The sequence below is a fragment of the Hibiscus syriacus genome, unplaced genomic scaffold (genome assembly GCF_006381635.1).
Source record: "Hibiscus syriacus cultivar Baekdansim isolate YM2019G1 unplaced genomic scaffold, ASM638163v2 tig00110393_pilon, whole genome shotgun sequence".
Taxonomy (NCBI): domain Eukaryota; kingdom Viridiplantae; phylum Streptophyta; class Magnoliopsida; order Malvales; family Malvaceae; genus Hibiscus; species Hibiscus syriacus.
Genome location: NW_024062721.1, coordinates 375202 through 390889, shown reverse-complemented (window position 1 = coordinate 390889; position 15688 = coordinate 375202). Strand labels below are relative to the sequence as shown.

At 30.6% G+C, this 15688-nt stretch overlaps 1 pseudogene; it reads right to left on the bottom strand.

Moving 5' to 3' along the window:
• Window positions 1-2474: 2474 nt before the first annotated feature.
• LOC120123400 lies at window positions 2475-6634 on the bottom strand (annotated as a pseudogene).
• Window positions 6635-15688: the final 9054 nt, after the last annotated feature.

The window sequence follows — 15688 nt, the reverse complement described above, 5'->3', positions numbered from 1 at the left end:
TAGGCAAAATAATACACCATGGCTGAAACTTTCAAGTGGTCAATTAATTATCTTCATCAACTTTTCAGTGATATATCAACTCATTTAAGCAAACTTTCCAGTGCTGATATATCACTTCATAACACAAAAACATGCAGGCAAAATAATGCACCATGGCATAAACTTTTCAGTGGCCAATAAATTATCTTCAGTAACTTTTCGGTGATATCAACCCATTTCAGCAAACTTTTCAGTGTTGATATATCTTCATATCATAAAAAATGTGTATTTCTCATAGGCAAAATAATGCACCATGATAGAAACTTTTCAGTTCACAAACGTTTCATCAACCTGTTATATGTGTGAGGTGAAAACTAAATTACATTGAAGAAATAATTGTGTGATTATGACAACTATTCATGTAACATTTTTTTATTGCAAATCTTTAACCATGTGTTTCGGAAAAAAATTCAACTAAACGAGTTGAAGTTCAATATAGAAACAAGGTTCAACTCGGAAGCAGTAGAAGAATATCTTTGTTATACTATAGATTTTCACTATCATGCATCAGGTTTATCTAAAGGATGATGTCGACCTTGTTGGTATGATTGAGACATAATTTTATCATTCTTTTCTAATGTCAATTTGTTTGTAGAGTTCGTTGATCTCGACCTTCCTCGTACGGCTGAGGATGCTCCTTCCAGCTTGAACATCCCACCAACTCAAACAAATGACGAAGAAACAAACATAATGATGGAGACCCAGAAGCATGGTTCCAATTTGTACGTGAACGACAACAAGAAAAACCATGGAGAATTGAAGAACTTAATATTACTTCTTACGAGTCTACGATTACGAAGATTAAAAAATCATAACGAATACTGATATATTTATGATTTTGTTTATTGTTTAAGGTGTGTGTAAGGTTAGTTCCACTTGCTTCATTAACGTAATGTATTAAGTTTGTTTTTTTTCTTCTTATTGTCATGTTCACGGTTCGTTGTTTTTGTCTCCATAATATAATGCTTAATTGTTTAATTTAATGTTTATAGTTTTTGTTTTTGCTTAACTTTTCAATCATATATCAATATGACCCTTTGAACTTCTCACACTAAAAAGATAAAAGCAATAACTGAATTTTTGCTACAGCAACTCGTCACCTCAAGGTAACGAATTTCAAATTTTTTTTTCATTTTCTATTTAAAGTAAATAACTGTAAAAAAATTCTGATTGTCCCATATCCCAATTTTTTTCACGGTTGCCCTATTGGGGAAAAAACGAGAAAAGAAACGTTGTCTTACTTGTGAAATTAATTCCAACAATATTATGACATGCTTCTATTTGCTGCATCCAGAAGGAGAGCCGAAAAATACCATCTTCCCTCTACAATGAGATAAAACAGCCATCATACTTTGAGAGTTTGGAACTCAAGTTAAGCATTTGAGTTCAACCACATATCAACTTACATTTTGTATGACTTACATGAAGCATGAGAAAGCATAGCTGACCAAATGCTGTTTTTAGTCTGAGAATTCATAAAAAAAAATAAGAATATAAAAACTTAATAACGTAGGAGCTGTGACCAGTGACGAAGCTACGTGTGGGGCCTTGCCCCCCAATATTTGGGTGCAATTGTTTTTTCGGTCCCTATTAATTTTAAAGCTAAGAAAATTAAGCCTCACTTCCTCCCTATTTTTTAGGTTTAAATGTTAACTAGATAAATTAAAGTTGACTTCTATTTTCTCGGTTTAAATACTTCTTAAGTCCTTGTTAATTTTGCTCATTTTTCCCCTTGAAAAGGAAGATTGAAATTATCTTCTTCATCTTCCACGAATATTTATGACCTGTTGTTGAATCATTCTAAGAACTAGAGAGAAAAATTAAAATGTTTAAACCTCTTATAGTGTTTGTGAAACTCAAGTATAATTCTTTAAACATTCGGTGTTTAACCACTAATTGGTATCAGTTGGTGTTGAACTAATTAGATTCGACATATTTATTACACTTTATGATAATTGTGTCAACCCAAGCTCGAAATTTTGTGCTTGGGGAATCAATGTAGCCATTGAAGGATCTGTAAGGTCGAAAGTAGTGGCTTAGAGCCTTGGGATTCCCACGACGTTTTGGCGTTTTGCTAGGAATTGAAATTGGTCCCCCCCAATACTCTTATTTTTGTGGTAGGTGGAGAACAAACTCGCTTTCTTCAAACTTGTCTCTATCTTCCACCACCTCGTATTCTGCCGGTTTCACCAAACTGTTGCTGTTGGATATTTTAGTTCTCCATACATGCCAATAACATGCCTTCAAAATATGCTTTCCTCTTTGTCAAAATCCAATGAGAAGCTTGAAGTTTCTTACTTTTTACACGGAGATATACATTCACGGTCAAAGACAGAGAGAGATAAAACAATAATAAAATTGATAAAAAGTAAAATTGCATGCTTGAAATCAATAAATGAAAAGTATTTCCAGGTAATTCGATACATATAGATATGGCATCTGCGAAACTTAATTCCTTTTAGTGTATACTTGAAATGGAAAACAATGCAAGAGCCATCAGCCATGGCTGCAAAAATGACTTCTTTTCTTCTTGTCACTATTTTCACGACTTAAAAAACGTAACGTTAAGAAGCAAGACTCGTCCTGATACTGCAGAGGTTTAGCAGGTCCAAGATGATGATCTCTTTATCAATGGCTTCATTTGTTTGTCCTCCTCCAAAGAAATCATCCCCAAGTGCGATGGATCCTCCAGCATCATTTTTGCCACTAAATATCCTGCTATTGACCATGTCTGAAACTTCCTTGCCTGTTTACCGATAAATCTCCCGAGTTTGCCGTCATAATACTCCGGCCAGCCGTCTTTCAACAGCCGTGTCTCGGCAAGGTCAATTGCACGTCTTGCAATTTGAGGCCTTCCCGTTTTTATGCAAGCAGCTGTCAGCAACCACAAAAGCACTGCATGCAAAATAGGGAGAAATTAATTGCAGGATTATGGAAAAGGGCAATTTACAAATACAACAAACAGTAATGTTCATGTTCATCAGTTTGAATTTTTTGGATAATCATTCTTTTATATGTATTACATGTCTTTGGATTTGCGTAATGTGCGTTTGACATAATCATCTAAATACAATAACTTTGTGGCTTCATAGTTTTAGAAGATGGCACCAGTAAATTTCTGTTTAATAACAAATATGAATATCCTTTCTCATATGATCAAAAGCACTGAAGTGAAGATAGATTAGAAAGAAAAGGCCTTACCTGGCCAAGATCCTCCATTGTGATAACTCCATCTCGTGTTCTTCGGGTCACAACCAGTTACGATTCGCCATTCGTGACTTTCTATTGCAGGATAAGCTATTTTTAGTGGCATTCTCCAACAAGCTCATCCCAACGCTCCTCAATAAGGTCCATTATAGCCATTGATTGCTCCGGAGTTGCAAGAGAAGATAGAATTTGCTATACAGTTGCCCAAACAAAACCATCTAAAATCCATCCTTGCAGGACTAACATTGCCGATAAAGTAGCCACCACGTGTTGGCATAAAATCAAATACCCAGTCTGGGATGGAATCAGGAATAACATTAAATTTATTTACCGCAGTGTGAGAATACTCCTCGGTTTTATATCTATAAATATCGTTTAGTTGTTGGAAGTCAAGCCAAAAGTAACTCCGCATGTGATAACTCAAAGCGTGTAAACGCTTCACAATCCTTTCAATGCATTCTTTGCCTTCTGCATCATGCTTCAGCAATGATAGAGCACACCTCAATGCCATAAAGAAAAGTGCTTGAATTTCAATAGGTAACCATAAATACCCTGTCAATGCCGGAAAAAAAAGATCATGTTTTTATCTCACAATACAAAATAAACATGCATCTATTAACAGATATTTCCTCCAATGATGAGAAGCAAGGTGGACCCTCACAGGATAAATTCACTAGCAATTAATATGGATCTGATCATCGAAAAGAACCATTTCCCTAAATGGTTTGCATTTCTGAAACAGATAATTCATCTTTAGCGTAATAAAATAAAGATAATCAAAATCTGCATCACTTGATTACCACCTAAACCTACATCGTTCTTGTCTGCCCTATCATATAACGGTCTAGCAAACTGCTTCAGGAATGGTCAATAATTGGTATCCATAGCTTGTTTTCCGCTACTCAACCCTAATCTATCATGTACTATCCTTTAAATCTCTGCTACAAAGGAATAGCACCACACTTTCGAGATCTTGTGAACATTTACTTGGAATCTTAGCATCACATTCATTAGTGAAAAAACAGACTAACTAGATCTTAATAGAAATAGACATGAACCCAGAACCAGAGCATGAAAACTTATTTATGTTCAAAACAGCCAAGATATCTGGTTGTATAAAATCAGTGGACATAAATGTATGAACAGGCAATAACATATACATGCACAACAGAAAAAGGAAAAAGAAAGACTAGACGGATAGCTTACCATTCTTCGATCAACCATAGAGCATCCATCAGCACAAAGTAGGGTTGGGAATGTATCGAATCCTTCTGATAGACAAAGAGTAAGTATGAGCCTCATCCCCTTTTGACATTCAGGTGTTTCAGCTAGAGATAAATCCCCTGTAGATTTTGTATATGCACGGAGCAGAATGATCCACCAGAATCCAGAATCAACTGGAGCAACTCTTCCAATTGCACTCTCTCCAAAATCTGCAATAATTGTATCCGATTTACGTACAGGATCATGGAGAACTTTGAAGCTAGCTGGCATTACACCTTCCCCTAGCTTGAATCTATCTATTCTTTTCTCCCACCCTTGAAGCTGAAGAGTCTTCAAGAGAAAGTTCTTAACGATCTCAGGCTCTCCATTCATCAGAAAAGCCAGAGCACTGGGTACAAAGTCTCGAACAAAAACCTGACAAAAAATCCAAACGAAACAGTCTTTGAGGATTTCAATGTTTCAACTAACTGAATGGTAATGGATTTTCAGTATTAAAAAATAACAACAAATATCTTTTAACTTATCAAACCCACTTTTAGCAATCAGAAATCTCTATTCAAGGTAAAGTTCAATTCATATAATGTTTGACTTGAAGTTTTACCTAATCAAAGTCATCCAACTTGGATCAAGGTATTTACTATTAAATGATGTTATACTACATTCAACTAAGCTTTATAGTTTGCTGTGAACTTATATATTCAGGTTTAAACATTCTATAATTAACAATTAGCTTTAGATTGAATAACTAACACTCACTATAAGCAATAATAAATGTCAGGAGTCAGGAACGTAGTTTACAATTCCATACATATGCAACAACAATTTGAATATCTTTAAATCTTACCTGATCATAGTTCAAAACTTCCTCGGAAGCATGGTCATATGCTGCAATGGTACCCAACTGGTTGACCTCTGAAATACACCAAAGATCTCCTGAGAGCTTCCCATGCTTCAGCCACCATGGGGTGCGGTTCAAAGGAGTTTCTAGTCGATGAGGCCGGGGTATTGAAACCGGACCTCCAGCCAGGGGAGTGCGTGCTCTCGTAATTGTCATGAGCTCCTCTAGATAGAGCATTAGAGAGCTCACCCAGCGATCTCTCATCAAATGATCTTTGCCTCTCGATGTTAAGCCTTGGCTTATCAAGGAGGCGTGAGAGATCATAGTCTTCTGTTTCGGAGATCGAGCAAGTTGAGCTCACATTTCTAAGACCCGTCACTTTAGCCCCGTCCATTTTCTTTATCTCCATTGATCAAAAACGAAGCTTGCGAGTTTCAGAATAAGAGATCTACAGTTTAGACAAAAGATACAAAGGATTAGAACCCAAATGTTTAGGATAAACAACAAAGTACAAACCCCTTAAGAATAGCAAAGAAACATGCTTTGATAGAGACACTGAAAATCTGAAATGCTAATGACATGAAAAATCCTATTCAACAGGGATGAATAAATCGAAACTCTTGTTCATTATATTACCAAGATGGTTGAAAAATAAAGGAAATTTACAACAACTAACCCCCAACCATCTATATTATAAATAAGGGGTTGTTTGTTTGGAAACGTTTGTTTCTAATATCTTAATTCAATAAAACAGTACTGAATGATTCAGCATAAAAACATTCCGAATGATTTAGAGTTATTATCAAATAACATGTTACATTCAAAACTAATTTATACATGAATCATTCGACATTTAATTCATTCAGCACTTAATCATTATTAAATAAACAAACAGCCCCTAAAATGTGGATTTGAAATTACGCACACAAAATATTTTCATAAAATTAGAAAAATTGATCGTGATGTTTACATTTTTTTAATTGTATATTTGACTATAAGAAAAAAAATATCAATATTTTATAAAAAATATCAATGGGAAAAGCATGAAGATGCATACCAATAAGAAACCTACAAAGAGCATGAAAAACGAAATACTGTAAATTAATCCACCGAAAGAAAAAAAAACAGATCTGAAGCTCATCCAAAACATGAAGTAACAAAAAAAAACTTAACCCCCGCGCAAAAAAATATATTAGCTTTAAAAAAAATAAAAACGAACCTCCAGAACTCAAAAAATGTCTCTAAAATGAATTATCCGGCGAAACTTAGAGAGTAAATGACCGGCGATTTCGCCGGAAAGAAGGGAGGACGAAGAAGAGAAGAAGGGCTGTAGGTCTATGAGGATCTGATACTTATAGCGTTTGAGAAGAAATGACTTGGAAAAAAATACCCCACGGTCCCCACCTCCCGTTCTTTTGTCATAACAGTGTGTAAAGTTTCCCGGTAATTGCCAGTAAAAGCACGTGTAGAAAAATGACCACTTGCTGTTACCAAACGACGCAGTTTGGACACGGACTTCCCAACGTCTGATTTGGGAACCGGAACTGGACGTATTAATGGCCAACTTGTTTGAATAAATAAATCGTTTTCGATATAAAATGGATGTCCCTTGTTCCCATATGTAATGGGGTAAGTGGGAGATAAGATAGTAGGATGTCCCAACACTAGATTGAGAGCATCTTCCGTAGGAGATCTCTGAATTATGAAATGCCCTCCATAGGACTAGATCCCACGACCTTAAGGTTAAGAACTTTGTGCTCTACCAACTGAGCTGGATCGTTATTTTTCAAAATAATAAGTAAACTATTGTACGTGACATTGATCTAAAAATTCTCTTATCCATACATAACAATTAAAATTAGAAGATTGTCTAAGATACTTAACATCCATAACCGGTAATTAAGTTCTGATTAATGATTAAATTTATGGAAATTAAATCGTTTAAAGTGAACAAAGTTGATTCCGTTTCCATTAGTACATTCAAAATGCATGGGTTGATCGGTGATATAATATGAAAAATGTTAAAATTTCCAAATATTTCCTCTAAGTTTCCCGTTTTCTTTCCGTTTTATTTTCAACAGTCAAATTGAGCTTAAATTGAAATTCAATACGTTTAATATTTGGTTTGAATTACTTTCCTAAAAAGTTGAGATTAACTGTTGTTAAACCTTTAACAATTTGATGACATGATACGGTAAATATATAAAATTAAAATTATAACTTTTACACGTAGATAATATGTGAACTAAGTTTTGGTCACTTTCCTTTCATATTTATACATTTTTGCTCTCCAAATTCAAAAAACATAAGTTTTGGTCACTCACATTATTTGTTTTATTAAGTTTTGGTCTCTTGAACGTTGAATGACGTTAGTTTGATGACGCAACCCGTTAGTAAAATGATTTAATTTTTATTTTAACCCCTAAAATTTAGACAGAATACTAATTATGAGTTTTTTTTTTGTAAATTCAAATTAGTTTATGGATAGCATTAAGGTTAGGGTTGTAAGAAAATATATAAAAATAAGTGATCGTGAAAAATGCAGAGAATTCACTCCCTCGAGGCGAGAAAATTATAGCTTATTCAATGGCGGCGTTATTGATGACATGATACTAGGTTTCCATCTTTGACGCGCTGTTGACCAATGAAATCTCGTGATGCAAAAGATCATCAAGAACGTTTCGTTGTATCCGAACGTGACCAACCTCCATGACGTTTATGAATATTAAACCAACAATCACTTAATACTGGAGTTTTGTCCAGTGATGAGTTTTTGATCGAATCATTTAGGAAATAAGATACTTGAAGGCCGGCACGATGGTAGTGGTTGAATAGATCGCATAGGCCACATGGGTTAGCATTGATTCATAAGGTGAACATTGTTCATAGGGATCTAGAATTAGAAAATTGTTTGTTCTTGAGCAAAAACAAAGATTCGACGTTGAATATCATGGATTTTAGATTGAGTTTAGTAGATGAATTCACTGATCCAGTTATCGAGTTGCTTGTATATATTGATTATGTTTCATCGGATGCATTTTCTCAAGGGAAAATCATCACGAATAGTGATATCCAGTTATCGAGTTATTTGGATCCATTGATTTATCTTCTGGTTTATTATTAGATTTGGCATTTTGTAATCTCAATATTTGTAAATTAAATGTTAGTTTGTATAACTGAAATTACACAACTTCATTGTATCTTTAGATGTCCACCCTATCATTTTTATATAAACTTGTGGTGTTATTATTTGTTATCAGAAGTTGGAAATCTTGCATTATTCTTTAAATGCAGTATGAGTCCTTGAAAGAAGGCAAATGGAGCAAATATGTATGAAGAAGAAGCAGTGAGAAGATGAACAACAATGGGGTTGGGGATAATATTATGAAAATTTTGATAAATTAAAATGTTACCCCTAAACTAATTTTAATTTGTAAAAAGACCCATAATCAGTATTTTATTTAAAGTGTGAGGGTTAAAATAAAATTAAACTTTTTCACTAACGGGTCACTTCATCAAACTAATGACATTCAACGTCCAAGTGACCAAACCTTAATACAACGATAACACAAATGATCAAAATTTAATAAAACAAAAACGTAAGTGACCAAAACTTATGTTTTTGAATTTGGTGAGAAAAAGTATACAAATATGAAAGGAAAGTGACCAAAACTTAATCCACATATTATCTACTTGGAAATGATGTAATTTTAATTTTATATATTTATCGTGCCACATCAACAAATCATTCAAGATTTAACGATTGTTAATCTCAAGTGATCACATCTTAATTAAAACGAAACGAAAGTGATCAAATACTATGTTTTTGAATTTAGTGAGGAAAAAAATTATAAAAACTCAAACGAAATATACCAATTCTGTGGTTTACCCTTTTATTTTTCTGAAATGTTTGATTAGATTTTATTAATTTTCTGTATAATTAATTCTCGTTATCCAATAATTAATTTATACTTTTTGATGATTTTGATGAAAATAATCGATTCATAGTATTAATTTATTTTAAATTTTATATGCTCTTCTTTTTTTAGAAAACCATATATTCTTATTGTATTTATTTTTTATTTGTTCAAAAAATAATTACTATTATTATTTTTAAAAAATAACTTACTCCATAATTAAACCGTTCAAAATTAAAGTAACGCGCTAATGCTAGTATCTCGATTACGTTTTAATTATTAACCATCGTCAATAGCACAAAATGTGATAAATCTATCATATTTTCTTATGCAAAATCTACACCCTAATATTATACACAACAAAAATATAATATTTGGTAATAGATAAAAATATAAATTTAGCTTATCAAAACAATATACAAATTGAACAAATTATATCATCCACTATCCCACGTTAGTAAACCATAAGAAAGAGAAAATCTAATATATGGTTGGTAATGTTTAATGATAACATTAAATTTAATTTATTTATATGAATTAAGTGATTTTAGTATTTAAAATAATTATTATTTTTTAAGATATCATATTTAAATATAATAATTATAAAAATGTACAGACATTCATTGATAAATTTAAATATATATTATCTAATAATCGTCTCGTATTAATTAAAAAATCAACTTATCAACGTTCAGATTTATATATCAGAGTAAGACGATGATCTAATATTTACAAATAAACTCATATTTTACTTTTAAAAACAGATCATATGTCTGATCATATGGCGGTGGACGTAATTAGGGTGAAAGTTTGATGAGTTAAGTTAGTAAAAAATTTTGAGTTATTTGAGTTGATTAATCATGTTTAATAATTTAAAGTTGATTTGAATTTTTTTAAGTCGAGCTGCGTATATAAAATTTAATTCGAGTCGAGACGATTTTTTGAATTTATTTTTAAATTTAATTAAAAATATTTATAATATGATAATATTATTTGATTTTAATTTAAATGATTTTTTATAATCATATACAATACATATGTATTTCTTCATATATTTTTTTCATATGTGATATACATATATCATACAGAGCCAAGGGATTCGACTCAAACTTGAAAATCAATCGACTAATTACTAAATATTTTGAGTTATTCGAGTTGTATTTTACAATTCGATTTAAACTTAAAATTTTTTCGAGTTGAGTCGAATTTATGAAATTACAACTCGAAGCTAACTCGAGTTGAGTTTTCTCGATTTGAATCGAATAAAAATAAATTGATTTTTCGAGTCGAGTCAAGTTTTATTCACCACTATGCATTGGAAAGTATGCTATCAAACTTTGTAGTATTATATATAAGTTACAAATTCAGTTATTCAAAAAATATATATATAAATTCAGTTTTTATATTTTAAATTAATTATTTTTATATTTATATTTTTAATTATGACGATAATAAAATAAAATTAATTGCTAGAAATGCTAACCAATGCATTGATTGATAATAAAGATATATTGAAGTTGTATAAAAACAATAGATAAAAGAACAATAATCGGCTTTGCTTTCGTGTCCCTCGTCGGATATGGATTATGGAAGCAACATTTTGGCTTTTTACCTGGAAACGAAGTGGAGATCTTATCTGCTCCTTAATTAATGCAAAAAGTGTATCCCATTTTTATATTATTTTTGGTGTTTGGCTTACGGACTAGACACGTGTAATGTTGCACCAAGTTTAATTCTCAAGCAATGCTTCCCGCGTGATTCTTATGTATTTGAGCACGACTACTTACTTTTTTCTTCCTTACGTTTTAATTCATTAAATTATTTGTTACTTTATTTTAGGTATAGATTTTTTTTATACCTTTTCACGCTTAAATGAATCTTTGACTTTTAAGGTGTATTTTATTAAGCACTGACCTTTCATTTATTTTAAAAGTAAGATTAATTATGATAAAGTACACAAATAGTCCCTCGACTATAAGTAATAACCCCCGTTTTACTATCAAAATAATTCTGACTTCTTAATAAATAGAAAGAAAAAGTAGTATAGAGAAGCAGAGTCAATCCACATGGATTGTGGTGTTTCTGATTTAGTAAAACTTTTTCTTGATTTTAAAAGAATATAGAATTCCAGATGAGATTGAAAAGATAGAATAAAAAAAAGGAAAATAATAAAATAATAAATAATGATTTAGAAATAGTAATAAAGATAAAAGGGAGTTTTAAATTATTTAAAGAAGTATAATAAGATGAAAATTAAATAATAAATAAATAAAATAAATAAATTGGTATAAAGAAAATTTATGGTAAAAACTGTCTCAGACTTCAGCTTTGTCTCAAATTCCTTAGATCATCGAAACAAATATTTACTCCAAAATTCACGTCGGCTTACAAGGACAATTTTTTGTTGCCGACTCGAATTATGTTGTTTCAACAATAACTGATTCCGATCTCGGTTTCCTCTTAGCAAACAATTTTGCTAAGCGTGTTCTCGGAAAGTTGAATGTGCTTTAATAAGTCAATCCTTCTTCTAACGTTAACCATAACAACATCCAGACCAAAGTCAACTTTAGGTTTGGAAAATCGTTTTGATTTGAAAAGTAAGCTCAGAAAACAGAGAGAAAAATCTTAATCGATTTAAGTGTCTTACAATTCTCATGTTTGGAATTGAGCCTTCGGCTTAAAAGAAAATTAGCTAAGCAAGACCACAATCATACTTAGCATATATGAAAACAAAATTTAAAGGAAAATAAAAGAAGTATACAAAAAATAGAGAGAAAATATTTAATTCTTAGATGATAGAGATATGTTTCTAGGCTTACCCTGAGAGGGTATTTATAGCCTTTAAATTCCTAAAAACAAGCTAAAGATAATTCCTAAAATAACATCTTAAATCCTAATTAAAATACTTAAAACTATTTAAACTAAAATACCTAAAACAAATATAAAATAAAATACTATTTAAAATAATATCCTAAATCTTGATTGAAATACTAACATCTATTTAAACTAAAATATCTAAAACAGAAATAAAATATAATGTTTAAAATATTATCCTAAAACTTGAGATTAATCCAAATCTGTATTCCAGAAACGTGCGGCCAATCCATTCGTGCTTCTAGAAACGCTGACTGGATCTTATAGAAGGTGCTGACGTCATCATATCGTCGGATGTTTAATGCCTACTAATCCAGCTTCGATTCCGAAAAAAACTGTAGAATTCTTTTCTTTTAGTACAATTTCCAGAATATGATGTCCTATACAGAAAATGAATTAAAACGAACAAATAAGCCACGAAAACCAATGATTGAAGAGTAATTTAAAAGTAAAATATTAACTAAATTAAGCATTTATCAATAAGATAATGCTTTATTAAGTCCTCCGACTATTAAAAGCTGTAAAATGGTCATCCGATTATATAATGTTACTTTATTGAGTCACTTGACAATTAAAAGTTATAAAATAGCCACCTGACTATTTATTATGTACCAAGCTTGTCCATTTCCGTTAAAAGATGACAATATTATGAGCTTAAGGTCAACCTACTAATTGTGATGTGATAAAATTTGATTCAGAATCTCAAACAAATATTATATCTCATTCGTCATGTTAACGTCCAGCCAGTGGCAGATCCAGAAATTTAAGCATGGGAGCCCAAAATTTTAATTTTCTTTTCTTAAAAACAACGTGTATGCATTTTTCTTATTTTTTTTCTTAACACATTAAGCTAAATTTAACAATTTTCCCAAAATAATGGGGATGCACTTGGCCCCTGTGGGAGTTTGGTGCATCCGCCCTTGCGTCCAGCTTAGACAATCACAATTTTTTTAATGAAAAATGACGAGTTTGTAACATAAGTGAATAGTTTGGTGATCATTTTATAACTTCTAATAGTTGAGGGGCTTAAAAAAGCAACATTCCATAGCCAAAAGATCATTTTGTAACTTTTAATAGTTAAGAGATTTAATAAAGCAATACCTTATAGCTGGGGGGTTATTTATGTACTTTACCCAATTTATTATTTAATATACAAGTCCAAAAAGAAAACCAATATGGCTGGAATTAGAAATATAACTTTCAGATAAACGAACACAGTCCATTAAAATAATGTGGGTTGTAAGATATGAGCATAACACAACAACTACATGTTGTTAGACCAAATATTGTATTAAGTCCAACCCAATAAACAGGTTCGCATTTTGGGTTAGTGGTTAACTAATTAATCAAATCCTAAACCGTGAGGGTCCAATATGGACTAATTGATTAATTAAGATCATTAGAAGATTGTGAATTTTCCAGTTTGGTTTTAAATTTAATTATAGTTGAAATTTGATTAATTAAGATAATTAGAAGAATGTGAATTTGTGATAATATAGACATATTGAATTATGGTCATTAATTATCTTAAACTTACATTAATCGATTATTACAATGGCGGGTTACGATTAAAATGGTGTTATTTAAGGATATTTTCATTTTGATCATCGATTTTTTAAAATTTATATTATAATCATCAAACTTTTAATTCGATTTTATTACTGTCATTGCCATTTACAAAATGTTGATGTGGAGTTTTCTTCCCCAAACATCTATAATTTTCTAAATTGACAGACATAATAAAAAAATAAGTTTTCGATGAACGGAGCAATCATCTATCAATTTCAACAATGGGAAGACTTTGTTTTTCCAACATATTAACACAAGTTACACAACTCAATTTCAAATTGAATTGATAATTAACAATAGTATATCAAAAAGTTTTAGCTTTTAGTTTCAATTAGATTGTTGTCTCATTTTATTATCGTTTCCATTGTTGTTTGTAACTTATATGGTAAAATAATCACGAAACTACTTATCTTCTTTTCACCATTTTATTTCCTTTGGATCAAACACGTCTAAATTTTTTTCAATCTCTACGGATCTAAGTAAATCTTAATTGAAATTAAAAGTTAAAATCTTTTGATTTGTCACTATCAACTTGTTGGATCATATTGAAAATCAAACTATATTAATCTTTTGGTCAAATGGATCTTTCACACAATTAAGCTTTTATCGACGATCATTTCGTTCATTGAAAATTTGATATTGACGATGATCGTAAACTTAAAACCATTTTTTAGGAAAACTTTTTTAATGTGTCACGTTGATATTTCTTAACGACAATTAATGATAATGACTATAATGTAAACAAATTAAAATATAATAATTATAAAATAAATTTTAAAGTTGAATAAATAAAATGAAAACATCTTAAAACTTCAATAATCATTAATATAATTTACCTTATCGAGAATATATGTTATTTTGATATTTGAAAATGATATTTGAATCATTTAACCGATTTCTCATTGAATTCGAGCTCAAATGGAATTAATCCTCATTTCATACTAATTTAACATTATGGTATATACAACACAAAGTTATGATTAATTGGATGTCATTGGATTAATTTATAATATATTTTCAAATAGTAAATTTATATTTGTATAAAAAATATAAATTTATATTGAATTATAATTATGAAGAAAAAATTAAAATGGGCTCATATTTATAAAAAATATAGAAATATTAAAGGGTAAACAATACCATTGACCACTAAATTATTTAATCTTGTTACTTTTACCATTGATATTGTAATCTTGTCAATCAAACCACTTAACTATTAAATTGTGTTCAATTAAGACATTAGTTAAAAATTAGTTGACTATATTCCCATATGTAATGGGGTAAGGGGGAGGTAAGGTAGTAGGATGGCTCCCAACGCTAGGTTGAGAGCAACTTCCGTGGAAGACCTCCGACAATTATGAATTGCCCACCGTGAGACTCGATCCCACGACTACAAGGTTAAGAGCCTTGCGCTCTACCAACTGAGCTGGACAGATAATTCAATTAAGCCATTAGTTGTTAATGATTAATGGAAATGCTAACGTAACAGTTAAAAAAATTATCATAATTATACATTTAGTCTTTAGTGTTTAAATATTCTATCAATTTAGTATTAGTTTAAATTTAATTTAATAAATTAATCATTTAATCTATAACTGACATGTGTCAATACATGATCATGATTTAATTAATTAAATAAATATTCTATCCCATCGTATGATGACATGTGTCACCATTTGATTGGAAGAAAATTAAATTACACAAAAAAAAAAAAGAATTTTAGTGGGGCTATGAGGATTCAATCGTATGGATGAAGCACGCTAATACCACTGGACTATCTTAACTATTTGTGTAAAAAAAACTCAATAAAATATATATTGATACTATAATTAATGCCACCTCAAACTGTAAATTTAAAATATGTATATTTTTAAACTAAATTTGATATTTCATTTTTCTTTTTACATTTATAATTTAATGATTATATATATGATTTTAAATTAGTAATTTTAATTTTAATTAATAATTTTATTGTTTATTAAATATAAAATGCATAAAATTATAAATGATTTAATTTAAA